Source organism: Vidua chalybeata, chromosome 1 (assembly GCF_026979565.1).
Source record: "Vidua chalybeata isolate OUT-0048 chromosome 1, bVidCha1 merged haplotype, whole genome shotgun sequence".
NCBI classification, from domain to species: Eukaryota; Metazoa; Chordata; class Aves; order Passeriformes; family Viduidae; genus Vidua; species Vidua chalybeata.
The window spans coordinates 15,207,190-15,223,599 of record NC_071530.1 but is presented as its reverse complement, the minus strand read 5'-3'; the positions used below and the strand labels follow the sequence as shown (position 1 = coordinate 15,223,599).

Below are 16,410 nucleotides of genomic sequence, written 5' to 3'. Positions count from 1 at the left end.
AGCTGTGTAGCTTTGAACACATCATTAAGTAGTGGGTTTTTAAAGTCATTTAAAGCTATCTTTTAGGTATTGCTATTACAGATAAGGGTTTATTGAGTTCTGATACTCACAGCTAGAAACCAATATTAAAAATTTGGTCCTCACTTCCTAGTTTATCTTCACAGACTGAAGTCTGGGACTGCGAATGTAAAGGACCTCCTCTAGTTGATCTGAATTTAGTTTCAAACATTTGCCTCTGAGATGACTTCTGAATACTTCATGCATTATGATGGCTGCTTTCATGTTTTGCTTAACTCTTTCTGAGGCTTTCTGAGGCTTTTAAAATCTTGTTCGAAAGATACTCTATAATAGAGTTCCTTCTCTGGAGTGCAGGTAAAAGCTCTTGTTCCACCATAGCCACATATGCCAGACTTGGGAAAGCTTGCTCATGTTGTAAATACCACTTCACTGGAAACAGCCTCTGGATGATTCCTTGCTTTTTAAGGAGGTGTGAGAAATGGTCTGAAGTAAAGGAAGCATCTCTGGGATTTGTTGTCTGGAGGCAGGTGCACAGGGAGTGGACAGAAGTGGCATACAAGTGGCATACATGCCTAAATAGTTTGGGTATCCAGTTCAGTTGTTCTGTTCTCTTAGAATTGGCTATGCTCTAATTAAGTAATTCTTGTCATAAAACTAATTAGCTCATTAAAAAATGCAGATTCTTTAATCTTAAAAGTTGTGGGGAAACCATTTTTGTTTGAAACAGTTTTTGAAACGAATTTAATTTTTTTTGTTTGTGCTTTTTGTTTGGTGTTGGTAGGTTGTATTTTTGCCATCTTCAAAAGCTGCTAACCCAAACCAAGCATGTCCTCTCTCACCCCTGTCTGCCTGGGCTCAGAGCCACCTCCATGTTCCTCTGTGAGCCCTGTGTCTTCAGGGAGTGAGGACTCATGCAGATTTCTATATTGCATTTCCAGCAAACTCCGTGTCTTCAGTGCTGGCTACAGGAAGTACATCTGAGTCAGCCACCCTGTCCACAGGCACTTGGAGAGTCTTGTGCAGAATCTGGGGTGGTCTAGTTGTGATTTATCTGATACAGGACTTGCCCAAGCTGAGTGTTTCAACTTTAAATGTTTTTTAATTTAGCTTCATAAAACTCTAGTTAGGAAACAATTCTACACATTCAGAATGCGTAGGTGTTAAATTCAGCCGGGTTCAAAGAAGTTAAATACAGCTTTGAAGTAAATTACTTTATGTAAACACAGCAGGAACTTCACATCCGTTGAACAATTTAAGTTCTGTAGCTTCTTTAACCCATGCTCCAGTTTTCTTAAACAATTGAGAGTATTCCGGGGAGGCCCTTCTGACTTCAGTCTGTTTTATTGCATGAAAATATTCTTCAGCGTGTTGGGAAAAAAAAAAGATAATTTTTCTAAGTCTTCAAAGAGACTTCTGATGTTTTGAGTCTTTATTACACTAGAGGTCAGTGTATGATGGGAGCTTCTGTGCTGTGGTATAGAGTTTCTTGCAGAATCCTATTTCATCAACTTTGAAACCAGATTCTAAGAGAAACTGTAGCCTGTTACTATGGAAAAAACTTAACATTGAAGTGTCTTGTGACTTTCTTGGCTAAAGGGTTTTTTGAGCTTCCTACTTTTCATTCTCCATGCTTAGCAAATATAAGGCAAATATCAGTAAGAGTACTTTGATGTGGTAAGCAGGAATGTGCACAGTCAGTTGCTCCAGTGTGCACCTCAAACATTCATCTTTCACTGCAATGCCATGACTTTTTGGTTCATATTTCTCTATGCCTGGGTATTACAGAGCCATCCTTAGATTGTGCACTGTACCTCTGAAGGGCATGGTGGGAGAGCTGCACATGCACCTATTATTTTTAGAGTAGGTGTCAGCTTCCTGAACACTGAGCTGGTCACTACCAGGTGGGCAGCTTCACTTTTGGCTGTTGAGGGAAGCACAGTCAAGCATGATTCTGTCATGATACTTGCAGAGATTCTTTCCTCAGCATCTCTTCTTCAGTTCTTCAGGTATTTCTTTAAACATCTGGAATGTGCAAAAAGCAGTTTGCTCCTGCAGACAGCATTGGGCAAGGGCACCAGAGCAGAACTCCAGCAGTGTTATATGATGTGAAATGTTACTGAAGGAGCGCCCTGCTGCCTGGGGCAGGCTGCATCACAAATGACAATTTAAGATGCTGGAAATACCCCACTAGGGTGGATTTGAGCTCTTGGATGTTTTTTATGAGAACTGACTACAAATAAAAGTGCCTGTATCCTGTAACTCTTGTGTAGAGTTCTTCTGAAATGCCTCAGAAAAATAAAAGAACATGGGATGTTAAGCATTTACAGGCTTGCACCAATGTAAAGTGTAAGTGCAGGCACAGAGCAGAATTTTGCTGTTCTTAAGTGATACTCTGAGTGTTCAAGAGACTTGGGCTGATGAACATCTATGTGGCCTTTCTTTTTGGTGAGGTGGAAGTGGAAGGAGACATAGTAAAAGGAAAACCAGCAGTCTGAAAATCTCCTTTGCACCTGGCTGCTGCCCAGTAGGTTGTGTTACATGCCTCTGGAGCATTAAGAATAACACCTCAGCTGAGATAGTGTGAAGGAGCTGCTAGACTCTGGTTTAATTGAACTCTCTGTGAGGATTCCTGGCTTCAAAGGGAAGATATTGCACTCTTCTACCTCTTTCCCAAGTTTTTCCAGGCTGCATTTTTTCTTCCTATAAGAAATGAAAATGTACTAAGGCTTTGCAGAATGGGGCTTTATCAAAACATCTCTGTGGTGTTAGGATTCATTTGGTTGGGCAAGAGCCTGAAAAGGTGATGGCTTTGCAAAACTGATGTGATACAAGTCATCAAGCAAGAAATAAAGCATGCTAAAAATTGCTTTCCTTTTCCTGTCCTTTTCTGATTGAAGGCATGCAGCCTTAATTTGTTTCAGTGGAACTGAAACTCATCAGAGTCTGTTCTGCACGTAGGAGCTCAGGAACTAGGAGGCTTATCTTGAAGAAAAGATGGTGTAGGTGTCCTGCAGCCAACCCAGTGAACAACCTGATGTGTGTCTGCAGATTCTTGCAGAGCAGCTATTTGTCTGTTGCACATGGTGACAGTCTTTCTTGGTTCAGCTGTCAAGTGTTAAATCAGTCCAAGTGTTGATACTCTCTGCACCTAGAAGAATATTTGTCTAGAAGAAATGTAAGTTTAATTATTCTCTTGGATCAAAAATGATGGATCTTCGTGGCTAAACAGATGATTACCCACTAACCCCTCTTTCTAGTTCATAACAGGAAGTGTCCTAGTGATATTTTCATGTCTCTTTCCTTCATGATGGACAAACTAACTCTGGAATCTGTCTGTTGTGTAATAAAGAGTCCATGAAAATGGCAAAAATTAGTATTTGGAGTGTCTTTTCCTGCTTTTGTTCTAAACTCTCAAAATGCAGAGGTTATCAGACATACAGTTCAAGTGGCTTGCCAGGAATTTCTCAGATGAACTGCAGAGAGAGTGCAAGAAGTTGCAGCCAAGGTCAGTCTTGATTAGAATTCAATTGCCAGTCCTCAAATTTTGATTTCAATCTCAAATGTTTCCTCATAGGTGGTCTGTACTTGTTAGGTCTTCTGTTTGTATTGTGTTCCTGCCAAAACTTCTCATAAGACTCCTAACACTATCAAAGATCTGTAGCATATAGTGACATAGGCAAATATATGTATGTATAAAAAACCCCAAACCACTCTGTCAAGATATTTCCACTCAAACCAGTTATTCAAGGTTCCTTTAAAAGGGTAGACTTCAAAGCTGCAGGCCTTCAAAACTGCAGCACCCTAGTCTTCTCTCTAGTTCCAATATACAAATGTAGCATTTGTCAAAAAAGGAGGAATTTGCCAAAAAAAAAAGGGAGGAATTAATAAAATGTAGTAGTGGGACAGTGGCAGTGTGCACCAGGTTTAATGTGTTCTGTGCATTATAAATGTCCCCTCTTCCCACCTCACAGTTGCTTCCAGGAAGTCTCTGAAGTAGTTGACCAAAATGATAGCTGGATTTCAAATCCTTTATTTTCTTTTTTTTTTTTTTACTACTGATATATAAAGAGGAAGAAAGTAGGAACAGCAGAAGTAATCAGGCAACACTATGGTTAAGTAGCAAGAAGGAATTTAGAACCAAGAATTATGTGACAGTGGAAAAACTAGTTTATCTTTCTTCCAACTATCCATTGTTACATCTTTTTTCTTTACCTTTCCTACCACACTGAAGTGCCCACTCATTTACCCTTTTAAATAGCAGGAGTGCTCATTTGAGGGGAATGGAAGCTGGAAATGCAAAAACAATAGCATGTGGTTTACCATATTCTTGGAATTTTAAGCTAGTTTCCACCCTGAAATACAGAGCTAAATGTGGGTAGATCTTGAAAACTGTCTTTAGTGCAATTGTTGTGAGCAGTTACATAACATTAGGGACAAGACTGATTTGCTATCTTACCTGTCCCTGTGCATTCTAAGGTAGTCTATGTTTGGGGGTCTGCTTGTCTTCCAAAATCAGAATTTTTCCCAACTCAGGCAAATTTTCTGTCTTATCTGTGTTTTCAATTAATTATTTTTGTTTTGACCTCTTCTCTAGATGCTGTTATTAGAGTCTGACATGTTCAGCAGCTGCAGGAAGCAGAGCAGTGACCTGACTGCTCTTGAAAGTTGTTGCTCTAGTTACATAGGGTAGCATGACTTCATTTTGTACCTCCTAATAGATGTAAAAAAAAAAAAAAAGTTGAATAAAGCAGTTGTGAAAGTGAAAACAGTATATTTGGCACCTAAACATATGCAGGTGAGCTGAGCCTGAGCTGAGCTAGAGTAAAAATGTTATTCTACTTAGCAGCTGAAAGAGGAGGGAGACAATAATTTGTGCAATAGCACAGAGTGCTTCAGGTGGTTCAGGTCTGCACTGGAGAACTCTTCACTCTCTGTGGAAAGAAGCAACTGCATATGGTACAGAATAGAGTAAGAAGCCCAGAGCAGTTGGTTATTTTAACTTTTTATATGTTCAGGGGATTGGCATCTTTAAGGACAGTGTGGTGCTGGGATAATTCAGCTAGTTTGAAACAATCTAACTTGAACACTTAATCAACATGAGAATCCAGATGGGCTGAATCACCCTGCAAAAAATGTTACAGGCACAGCCAGAGCTGTTTTGTATTTGCCAAAGAATAAAATAAAACCAGTTGTGGTTCAAGGTGTGGGGATCAGAAATCAGACCATGTGAGAGTGTTGTTTGCAGAACTGCTTGATAGGTCAAGTGTTCCACAGTAGAAGTCATCTTGGATCTGTCTCCTGGTTCCTGTGGTCCTAGAAAGAGAATTGGCTTTTTCAGTTGCATCCAGTAATGTTTAAAATATAGGACTTAGAGGGTAATAGGATTTTGGTAGATGCTTCTGGTTTTGTTATTATCTCCAGTGCTGCTTGACCTTATAGAAAGACTGAATATATATAATAATAAAGACTTCTTGTGGGGTGGCTAAGGGAAAGTTCAGTTCTTGTCTGTGTGAATGGACAAGGTAGCATTATGCTCTAAGCTGTCTCAGCCCTTGCAGTCAATCAGTTCCTCTCCTTTGTGCATCTGCCTGCTAGTTCTGAAAGGTTGCCATAGCCTGGGATGCATTGTGGTTCTTACCCATGTTGTGTTTGTTTCTTGTAGGAGGACTGCCTTTGGACTGTGACAGGGTGATGCAGTTGTACCTAGAGGGTCAGGCCTGGATGGCTGGGATTTAAGGTAAACCTTTGCTGAAAAATACATATAGATCTGAACCAAGAGCTATGGGTTGTTGGTTTGGTTTTTTTTTTTTCCTCCTTTTTTTTCTGGAGGTGCTTGTATCAAACATTTAAAGGAGGATCTGTGTGTGCCTTCTAGTGCATATAGTACTTTAATAAAATGCAGTGATATAAGAGTTAAGATTCCAGAGTAGCCCATAGGAACTCCAGAAAAGCTGATTGGTATTTAAATACCTAGGAGATGCTACTGCTGCCTTGGGAAGAAATGTTATTCAATAAGGAAGTAGCAATGAGAGTTCCTGAAACTTCTTCTGGGAATTCACTGGGAGGCAGCAGGCAGCTAAGATGGACTTCCTGTTCCAGCCTTTCTATTGTTCCTTCTTCCAAATATTGTATAACAGAGTAGCTTCAACTATTCTAGATCATGTACAATTTCTTCAAATGTAATATTTTATTACAGGTCTGTACTTTCTTTCATGTTGTCCACTCTTAATGTTGCAGACTTTTGATTAAATATTTGCAGTTTAGATTTGATTCAGGATTTTTATCAGCTCAGCTATGGAAAAGCATTTCCCTGTGTGAACACAAACCGAGAGCAAAAGGGACCTTTTTGTATGTGGAAGTGCATAGCAGGTTATGTTGGTCCCACAAAGGCAGAGCTTGCAAAATTTCTGTAAAGTGTGGGATTAATCTTGCTATTGGAGAATTGTGTAATTTTGGTTCCTGGAGAGATGTGATTTCCTGGACATGATCAGGAATGTCTCAGTGGTTTTGAATCAGCAAAATTAGTATGTGGATGATTTATCTTTTAACATTCCTTAAAGATAATTGATGTCTAATTCTGGTCATACTGCCAGGCATGAGCTGTCATGCTATTAGTTCTTTTGCCACATGTAGCCTAAGTTTTCTCTCAGAGGTGTGGAAGGCACCATTTCAGCTGTTGCTCCAGAATTATGTAAGAGCTGTTTTCCTTGCAACTTGTCAGAGCTTCTGAAGTCTGGGAGAACACTGTGTAAAGAGTAGAAATTTGAATGAAATCATCTTCTGCTGGTTTTAACATCTTACTTAAAAAGAAGGAAAGTGAGGGATTGGGAACAGTGCTTACTCTTACATGTGCTAGAAAGCCTGAAAAGTTGTAAAGCATTGCAGTAGAAAAGCAAAGCCTAACCTTGATTCCTGAAGATTTGAGCTTGGAGCATGATCATGAAAAACATGAACTGAATCTTGACAATTCAGGATTAAAGCATATTAATAAAGTTTCCTCCAAAAATGTTAGAGCAAGCATATCACATCACAGTTATTAGTTGCATGCTTTCTGTGCAGTGAATAATTTAATGAAGGTGAGCAGAAGTAGCGTGTTCTTGCAAGACTAAGGCAGGTACTTAAAATGATGTGAACAGTCATAGGAATTTTGTTTTTTAAGGGTAATATGGACTTCTTTTAACAAAGACTCAACTCAAGCCTTTAGAGAATTTCTTGCTGAACTTGTTTCTTTGTATATACCATCATAAAATGGTTGTAAGCTTCAGAAGATGATGCTATTAGACCATGTCAGTGAGTATTTGTCGGTATTTTTAAAAAATCAGCAACAAAACCCAGGTTTATTTTAGTAGAGAATTTACAGAACTAGAGTTTGTTAACAGTATGCAATTTACACACTTGATGTGACATAGCTGGACCATGTCAGATGACCAAGCCATAGGCTGTTTGGATATAGTCTTCAGATGAACGTGTTCATGTTTTTCCACAGCATCTTGGAATTCTGTGCAGTATTTACTGTACCTGTTACTGCCTTATAACATATATTCATTAAGCAGTTCCATGAAGCCATTACTTCAGATTATCTGACTGAAAAATTATGGGAAAAAAAATGGTGATTTCTGGAGGTCATGATCAGCTTTCTACTTCATTGCTGGAGTTGCATCTAGGACTGGCCAGTTGACTTTGGAGGCTGGGAAGTGTGTCAGATGAATCACTTATACCTTCTTTTCATAAGATTACAATAGAAACAGTTTATGGACAGGTATTTGTTTTTTTAATTTATAATATGCTAACTTTGCTAGCAGCATACTATTTATCATGTGCTGTCTGTATTGCATAGCTTCCACAAAGTCAACAAAGCCAAGGCTTCATGTGCAAATTCATGTGCTGTCTTGCTAGACACTTCAGCAGCCTTGCTTATACGTGAGGAAACATACAGTGTTCCTTCTAACACTGGTGTATTTTTAATTACATACATTTCAGCCAACTTTTGCTGGTTAATATGGCTTGAAAAACAGTGAATGGGTTAATTTCTGCCATCTAGAATAGAATTGGAACATTGGAGATGCCCAGCTTTTGTAAATACTATGCCTGTGCATCAGTCCCCTTCAGGTTAATGTTCTTGCTAGCCTAACTGAAAACTTCATCCTCTCCCTTTTGAAAATAAAGGCAAATAGATGTATTTCCTTTTTTTCTAGGATAGCAGTAAGATTGTTCCTCTCTACTATGGTTTCAGTTTTTATGGTTTTCATTTTCCAAATGCTTTTTAAGCTGAATTACTAATGCTTGCACTATTTTAAAAAATAGTGCATGCAGTTTCTCATAATCCATTGCTGACCTAGCAGTTGTGAGTGTTTGTTTTTTTTGGGTTTTTTTTTTTGGGGTTTTTTTTTTTTTGGTTTTTTTTTTTTTGGTTTTTTTTTGGGTTTTTTTTTTTTCTTTTATTTCTGTTTTGGAAACAGTTTGCTTGAACTTCTGCATTTAACTGTCCCAGGACAAAGGTACTGAACTTCTTGCAAAAGCCAAGCTTACAGGAAAAGTCATCCTGTCAAAAGCGGTTTGTTCTTACACAGCATATGATAATGCTTTTCTTAAAATATATTTGTTTGGCATAAGACGTGTTGTGCCTGATGTTGTCTGGCAGTGTTACTCACTCTCAGTTTACCTGAGGATGGGAGTGTTAATGTTGCATTTTCCTGGTGTCTTGTGCAGAGAGTTGAGGTCTTTAGTTGTACTTAAAGGTCTTCCCTCTACCAGCTCTTCCCCTTCTACCTCGTTGGTAAAAACAAGTGTTATACTATTTTCTCCATAAGTTCCTCCCAGTCTTTGGGATTGCATTACTTGAAGGCATCCTCAAACTGATTTTTGTCATGAATTTTATTTAGACCATTGGAAATTTTGAATGAAGATGTCAGGTGAAAAAGGGTGGAATAGGAAGAGTGCAAAAGCATCTTCCTTACTGCTGCATTTTTCTTCAGGCTAATAATTATTGGTAAAGAAGTTGGTATTGGAAAGAAGTTATCCCTGATTCAAATCCCAGAAGTTGACATATATCTCTGCACATGGCCTCTGCATGGCTGTTGCCAAATGTCCTTAGCTATTTTTTTATGGTCAAAGCAATGTCCTGACTATTTGAGAATTGTAAACTTTGGATGAAGCCATTCAGTTCAGTTCTGATGCTGCACTTCTTTCTGTAGTATGGCTTTTGAGGAGCAGCCTGTCCACCTGGGTCTCTTGTCCCTGATTTCCATTCACTGAAAAAATTCTTATTTGTTTCTGGGATCTGGATTACTCATGCCTCTTCCCAAAGCTTTTATGGCAGTGCCCTACAGAAAACATCAGACATTTTCAACCTTAGGAATGCGTTTCCCCCCCCAAACTGTAATGACTCAAGTGTGTTGCTGTAAAGCCACACTGCAAAGCAGGAGAGGGTCAATAAATCTGAGAAGAGATTATTCAATTTTGCTGCTTTTGCCAATTTCTTTGAATTGTGGATTCTGACTTCATCAGTAGCGTCTACAAACCTCCATGTTTGTGACTTGCAACTGATACCTTTTCTAAAAACAGAAGGAGGCAGGAGAGAGAGTGCTCTGTTTATTTCAACAACCACAAGCAACACTTCCAAAATACACTTGTGGTTGTATCCCAGAGTTATGAATCTTAGGTTATCTGGTGGTGAGTAATGTGGTGAGACAGTAGCCTAATATGTCCATGCTTTATTTAGAAAAGGTAGCTCTTATCAGAGGCAAGGAACACCGGTGTTTCACTCTCTGTGCTTGCTGAACCCCTAAGGACAGATATCAAATCTGTTGACTATGGTGCCAAGACACAGCACTTCCCTCTCGGGGTCTGACTGCAAGTTCTTAAGGATTTTGCAATATAGAAAGAAATAAATTCCTTTCTCCCTCCAGCTGCTCACCCAAATGCATGTTTTAGGCTGTCCTGTGGTTTGATCAAAGTTAACAATGGGTTGTGATATCTCTTGACTAGATAGATTTTTCTTTTTTAAACACTGTTATCTCACTAGAGAGGAGGTTCACTAACAGATTGTAACTGCTTTCCAAATTTTTCAGGCAGAGCGTAGATTGTAGCAATTATTACACCTAGAGAATCCTGGAGATTTAGAAAGTATCACTTAATTCTCCTCACTACAGAGTTAAACCTATAGAGTCTAGGAGTCTTCAGTAAGACAATAATCTTTTACTATTCTGCCTACTTAAAAATAAAATGGAAGAGCACAATCCTCCCTAGCAAAGCAGGAGATGCTCAATTTTGGGATTATATACAGTTTGCATTGAGGATAAACTCGGTTGGAGGGCAGAGGCTTTGACACAAAACGTGTGGCTTCATTCCCATGGACAGACAATGCAGCAGAACTGGGGATTACTGAAGACTGTGGGACTGTCCACCCTGACTTGCCACCTTCTCCTCGATTCAGAGGGCAGGGAATTGTTCCTCCCCGTGGCAATAACATCACTGTAATTTGTGTCTGATAGTGAAAGAACGAATGATTTATTCTCCCTTCTCTTTCAAGACAGAAAGTGTTTGTGTTGGGTTTTTTTAATGTTGTTGGTGTTTGGTGTTTTTTTAAGATAAATAAAAAATCCTCTGTGAGTCATTTTAGGCTCTCACAGAAACATGAATGTGCTAAATGGGTAGGTTCCCCTGGCTGAGCCAATGGGGATGGCCAGGCACAGGCAACACTTTTATCCCACGAAAGGGAGGAGGGGTGAATGAGCCAGAAGATATAAGCTGAAACAAAGCCATGCTGTCCTTCTGAGTCATTCGCATACACTGGATGGGTAAGGCTTCCTGCTTCCTGGGACACACAAGTGGGGTCATGATTCTAACAATGGATGCTGGTAAGTCGCTTTTTATTAAATTTGTCTGGGGTTTTTTCTTCTGGGAAGCCTCTCCTTCTCCTCCCCCCCCACCCCCAGCTGAAAAGGAGCTATCTGTAAACTAGGAAGCAGAATTGTTAAATAAGAGAATGCTGAACCCAGACTTTGCACGCTGTGTGCACTTCACTGTGTGTTACCCTGCTGTTATTTCTTTGCTGTTACTCACTGAAGCACATATCTTCTCCTGCAAAGCAAGACCTCAGAATCAAAAGCATGTCTGTTAATTTGTATTTATGTCTTCATTGGGACAGAATCTGTGGCCTGAGAAGTGTGTGATGTCTTCCTCTCTTTGATGATGGAGCTGATAGTGTCTGGAAGATACATTCTGGATGTTAGGCTTATTGTAAAGGGTAGTGGTTAACTAACATATTGTCTGTGGCTTCCTCTGCTCTGTGTTTACAGAAATTTTGTACTGGGGAGGAAGAAACTGCTGTATTTCTGTTGTAAGCAGCTCTGTGTTATGTGCTTGTAGTCAAGGAAGCCTATGTTCTATGAAAAAGCACATGCAGGATTTTTAATTTTTATTTTTTTAATTAGGTACAAACATGAAATCTTCAACATAGTTTCTTATGTGATGGAGAGTGAATGTAGAGTGGTTTCTATAAAAGAAACAAGCAATCCTTGTCTTGAGTCTAGAGAGGGGGTGTGTTTCCATGTCATAACTTGCATCCTTCAAATTCCACAGTAATAAAAGACCTTGGATTTTAATGGTTATGGATAGGGCATAAAGCACCAGTGATTGTGCTGTGGCAGCATGCTCTCGGCTGCTCTTTCTCTATACCAGCTGCAAGCATGCCTGCTGCATTTTTAAGAGCTCTGTAGAACTTCTGTCAGCAGTTGGTTCAGCTACTTTTTTTTCACCACAATGCTGAAGCATAATGTGACATGTTCTACAAGCTCTATTCAAAATTATAAACTTAGGCAGATCTTGCTGGTCTGTTTTATCTACTTGTAACATGCTGAGTTTACTCCATGCTAATGAAATGCTCACTGTCCCTCATGTATTTGAATTGATTCAGTTGAGTATTTTCTAGGTCCTAAAGACAAAAATGTCTGTGCCTTTGTATAGTTCTTTGACTTTACTGAGACTTCCAGAAGGTGACCCAGCGAGGTTCTTCATGCACAATTTATAGGAGACAGCATTTCACCCACCCACACTTAATTGAAGTCATTGTATTATTGCCTGTGTAGGCAACTAGTGACTCTTTTTGTGTTCAAGGTATGTTACATGCTTTGCAAATCAGTTAAAACCCAGGCCCTTTAACAGAGATTATAAAATTTAACACAAGTGTGAAGATGAATAAGATGGTATATAGCTGACAATTTTTCCATTATGTGGAAGCTGATGATTTTTATATTTTGACCCTTCCATTAGGGTAGCTTCTAGAAGCCCTTAAAGCAGTTTGCATAGCAGGAATTGGCAATCCTCTTCTACCCTTGCTTGAATAAGAAGGGTGGATGCCTAGATGTAGATATCCTGCCCAGTATTTTGGGAGGATGCCCTGGCAATGTTCGGAATTTACATGCCTGTGGGAGGTAGAGATACAGACTTTGCCCACAAGACACTTCTTCCCCTTTGAAGTACCAGAGTGGTACTGCAGTGGAGTAATTGATGTTTTGGGATGTAATGTTTTAGAAGGACTGGTGGGAGGTTAATAATATATGTTTGAAAAAATACCTTTTATTTGCATATACCTGTATGCTTGCATTGTGCACTGTTTCTTTGCACTGTGAGGTGAACCATGAAGATAATACTGCTCACCTATGTTTTGTTGGATCCAAACCTGCTTTTTTTCTCAGAACAATGTCACTGCACTGGTTTCTCAGTAATTACGGTGCTCTTGTAGTCCTAGTGGTAATTTTCAGTTATACCATCTTATATGGTTAGTAAACACATATTTTGGAAGCTTTTAATTCTGCGAGAATTCTTAAATTATAGTTCTCTATTTCTTTGTGGGAAAATGGTTCTAACTACCTGAAAGGAAACATTGTAATTCAAGGATTTATAACAGGGTATTCTAGTACTTCTCAAGTATATTTAGGTTACAGAAAAAATATGCAAGCAATTCAGTGCCTTATGCTTTAATAACATGGATAGTGCTCCATGAAGTTTATCTGCTTAGTTTCACCCACCTTTTAAAGCTGCACTTGCTGCTGTTGGAACTGTTTGCTTATTTTAAATTATGTGTTTCCTTTGTAAGTCAGGGCTGATGACTTCTTTTTTATGGGCATCAAATACTTAAGCTGTTTTTTAAGAGAGCAGAACTTGTCTTCCTTAAGGTAGTTGTAAGAATACTTGTGCATCTGTTTCAAAATTTATTTAATGGGTTTGATTCTGCTGTATTTGCCTTAGCAGCTTCTAATTTCTGTCAGGAGGCGGACTGAAAATGTTTTGGACGGGGGGAATAAAAGGGAGAGCTGCAAGACAGAGTTGACAGTATAATTGGATTTGAAGCAGCTACAGGCTGGGGCTGTTGCAACAGCTGATTTGATCCTTCTGAGTTTCAAGAGCTATTTATGGTAGATTAGCTGTATCAAAGCTCTACTGTTCCAACCATAAAAGGCTGGTCCTATGTGAAGTTGCCACACTGCATTTGGCTTAGTCCTCAGAGGTTGGAGAGCCTATAGCTTTTTATGTGGATAAATCCAGTGATGGATGGAAATACTAAAGGCAGATCAAGGACTAACACTGTTGAGGACTTCAGATGGCAGCGAACTCTTAAAAGGAGATTTTCACTAATAATTTTTTTGCTCTGATGTTTGGAATCAGCACTTGGATATAGCTCCTGCATATTTACTGCATTTGGTGAACGCATGCTTTTAGGAAAGCGCTGTTCTAAATTTATCTGACTTATCTGAATCATCTTGACTGCACATGTACTTGCCAGCCATGCATGTTGATATTTGGTAACTTTTGTGAAGTCACTTTTCTGTTTTCTAAGTGGGTGAGGGTTAGGTTCTTGGGAAAAGAATCTTAGCTGATGCGAGAAACTTCTTTCAAACAAGAATTATGAAGTACTTGGCCAAAGAGAGCTACAGGCATTATCAGTAACTATTTTGAGAAGACTTTGACCCCTTTTGCTGCATCTGTACCTTCTTTCTGTCCTCTTTGTGTAAAGGCAGACAAGTGGATTTTTTACAGGATTCTGAAGTAAGTAGCACCTCAGTCGGGCAGCTTGCACGCCGTTGCTTGAGCCAGTTGATTGTGAATATTCACAGCATTGTCAGGTTGAAATGCAAGTGGGTTTATTCCAGCCTGTGCATGCCAGTCCTTCAGCCTTCCTTAAGGCATTTTGTCTTTTTATTCTCGTGGTTTTGCTTAGAAGATGAGTTCATTCTGCTATGGATGGAAAGTCCTGTTGCTGGTTGGTTTGTGTGATGTGTTTCTCTTTTCTTTTTAGGTTTTATTACGTTAACCTTAGCCACAGTACTACAAATGGCTATAAGAACACTTCTATAACAACAAAACTTTCAGTGGTATTTTTCTCTTGTGTTTAAGAAGTTCTATAAATACATGGGAGTACTGTTGCATTGGATAACTGTGCTCTATTTTCAGCCTTGGAGCATTCTGAGGAAGACTTGCTCCAACTTTCCATTCTCTTAGTTTTAAACATTACCAGGACACTGCAGGTAGAAGAGGCAGAAGTTACTGGCACTGTTTTACCTTCTTCTCCTGCAGGAATATCTTTGCTCGCAGTTCCTTCAGCCATTTGTTTCAGAAAGTTTGCAGCATTGTCAGGTTGAAATGTGAGTGGGTTTATTCCAGCCTGCTTAAAGGGGGGGATCATAAAGGACAGGTGGATTGAAAGGCGAGTTTCCTTGCTTCAAGGATATTCCAGGTGCTATATTTTAATCACCAGAAACACAAGAAAAGTGTCCTTGACAAAAAAAAAAAAAAAAAAAAAAATTCCTTCTCAATTTCCCTTTCAGGAACTAGCAATTTAAGGCTACCTTACATTTTATTAGGAGTATAAATCTGTATTTCTCTGTCAAATGGATCTAGAATTTTTATTCTGAATTATATAAACCTTTGTTTTAGCCCTGGGAATACCAGAAGACAGAACAGGTCTGAAGCATTACTATTTTAAAACCACTTTATGAGTTTAATTATAGGAATATTGTATTGTAATAAACTCCCCCATATAGTGAATCTTTCTCCCACAGACTTTGTTAGATATATATATATATGTAAATAATCACCTGTATCTGCATATTTTATAGGAGATTGAATTCTACCTGCAGAAGCAGTGAGTACTAGGAAGAAATTGCCTGATAAATATACTCCTTCAGACATCTTAATTTTTGAGTTGTATAATATATCTGTGCTTCAGTCTGGTACTGAGTTTTAAATGTTTTTACATTGCTTCCAATAAAATGAGTATTTCCAATAAGCATCCTTTTTTATATGATCTGATTTGCTTTTCCTTTGCTAATTATATTTTAAAAAGCAAGTTGCTATAAAATGCTCCACCATTTTAATATGCCTGTAAACCTGCTAGAAAGTGTCAATGCCTTAAAGTCTTAAAACAGACCACAGAGATGTCAGATATGGAAGTTAGATACCGCAGAGTGTGCAGAAGCTCTTAACTTGAATTTCAGACTTAAGTGCACTAAGGGTGGAATGCAGGAAACATTTTGATTGATGAATAGTAACAATATCAGCTTCTCTTTGTGCAGCAGAGGTTTAAACTTGTTAGAACAGGTAAATTTTCTTCCCTGTCTCATTTTAAAAGTTAATTCTGCCTCTCCCATGTTGTATTGTCTTGATTGTGTTGCTAAATGACATTTTTGGCAAAAATTTCCAGTAGGAAGGAGGATTGCATATTTTCTCTGAGCTTTATTCAGCAGGACTATAGCTGTGTGCTTGACATGTCTTCACTAAATTCTTTCTATTTGGTACTGTATATGGGATTAAGGTAGGAGGGAACATAAAGCAGTTTTAATCTGTCTTTAACTATGCCATATTTACTTTCTTATACAGAGAAGAAAGATTACACTGTAACTGTACATGGAACTCCCCAGAACTGTCTGGTAGAGGAAAATGAAAATGGTAGTGCACATTGCTCCTTCACAGTGAGTCCAGGTAGGCTCAGAGATGGTGGAGGTGAGCCATTTGTGACCAAGACATTTAGCCAGGTCACTGGAATATTTTGCCAGTTTTCTGTTTGGAAAGTGTCTGTCTTACACTTCATAAGACAGTATGAGCTGAGGTTTCTCTTGTCTCTATGTTGATGAAGTGGTTTGAAAGCTGTATATAGTTTAGTACATTTGTTTATGCAAAAGGTGATTAAGAATGTGTGGAATTTGTGGTTTGTGGTTTTGGGGGTTTTTAAATGCAACACTGTAATTTTACTTTCTTAGAACATGTTCATACGATCAGGTATCTATGAAACCTCTAATATAATGAACAGAGGAGAAAATTGCACAAACTTATTTAGTTTAAATTGCCATTATCTGAGTTCGTGTTTGCTCCTCAATTGTTGGCTGTTGTGGA

At 38.8% G+C, this 16,410-nt stretch overlaps 1 long non-coding RNA gene across 1 annotated transcript in view; it reads left to right on the top strand.

Annotated features, from left to right (window-relative positions):
* LOC128790531 (uncharacterized) overlaps nucleotides 1–16,410 on the top strand; it is a 69,600-nt gene that overhangs the window by 22,749 nt on the left and 30,441 nt on the right. The window contains exon 2 of the long non-coding RNA XR_008431789.1: nucleotides 5,681–5,755. This is a non-coding gene — a long non-coding RNA (uncharacterized LOC128790531). The remainder of the gene's footprint in view (nucleotides 1–5,680; nucleotides 5,756–16,410) is intronic.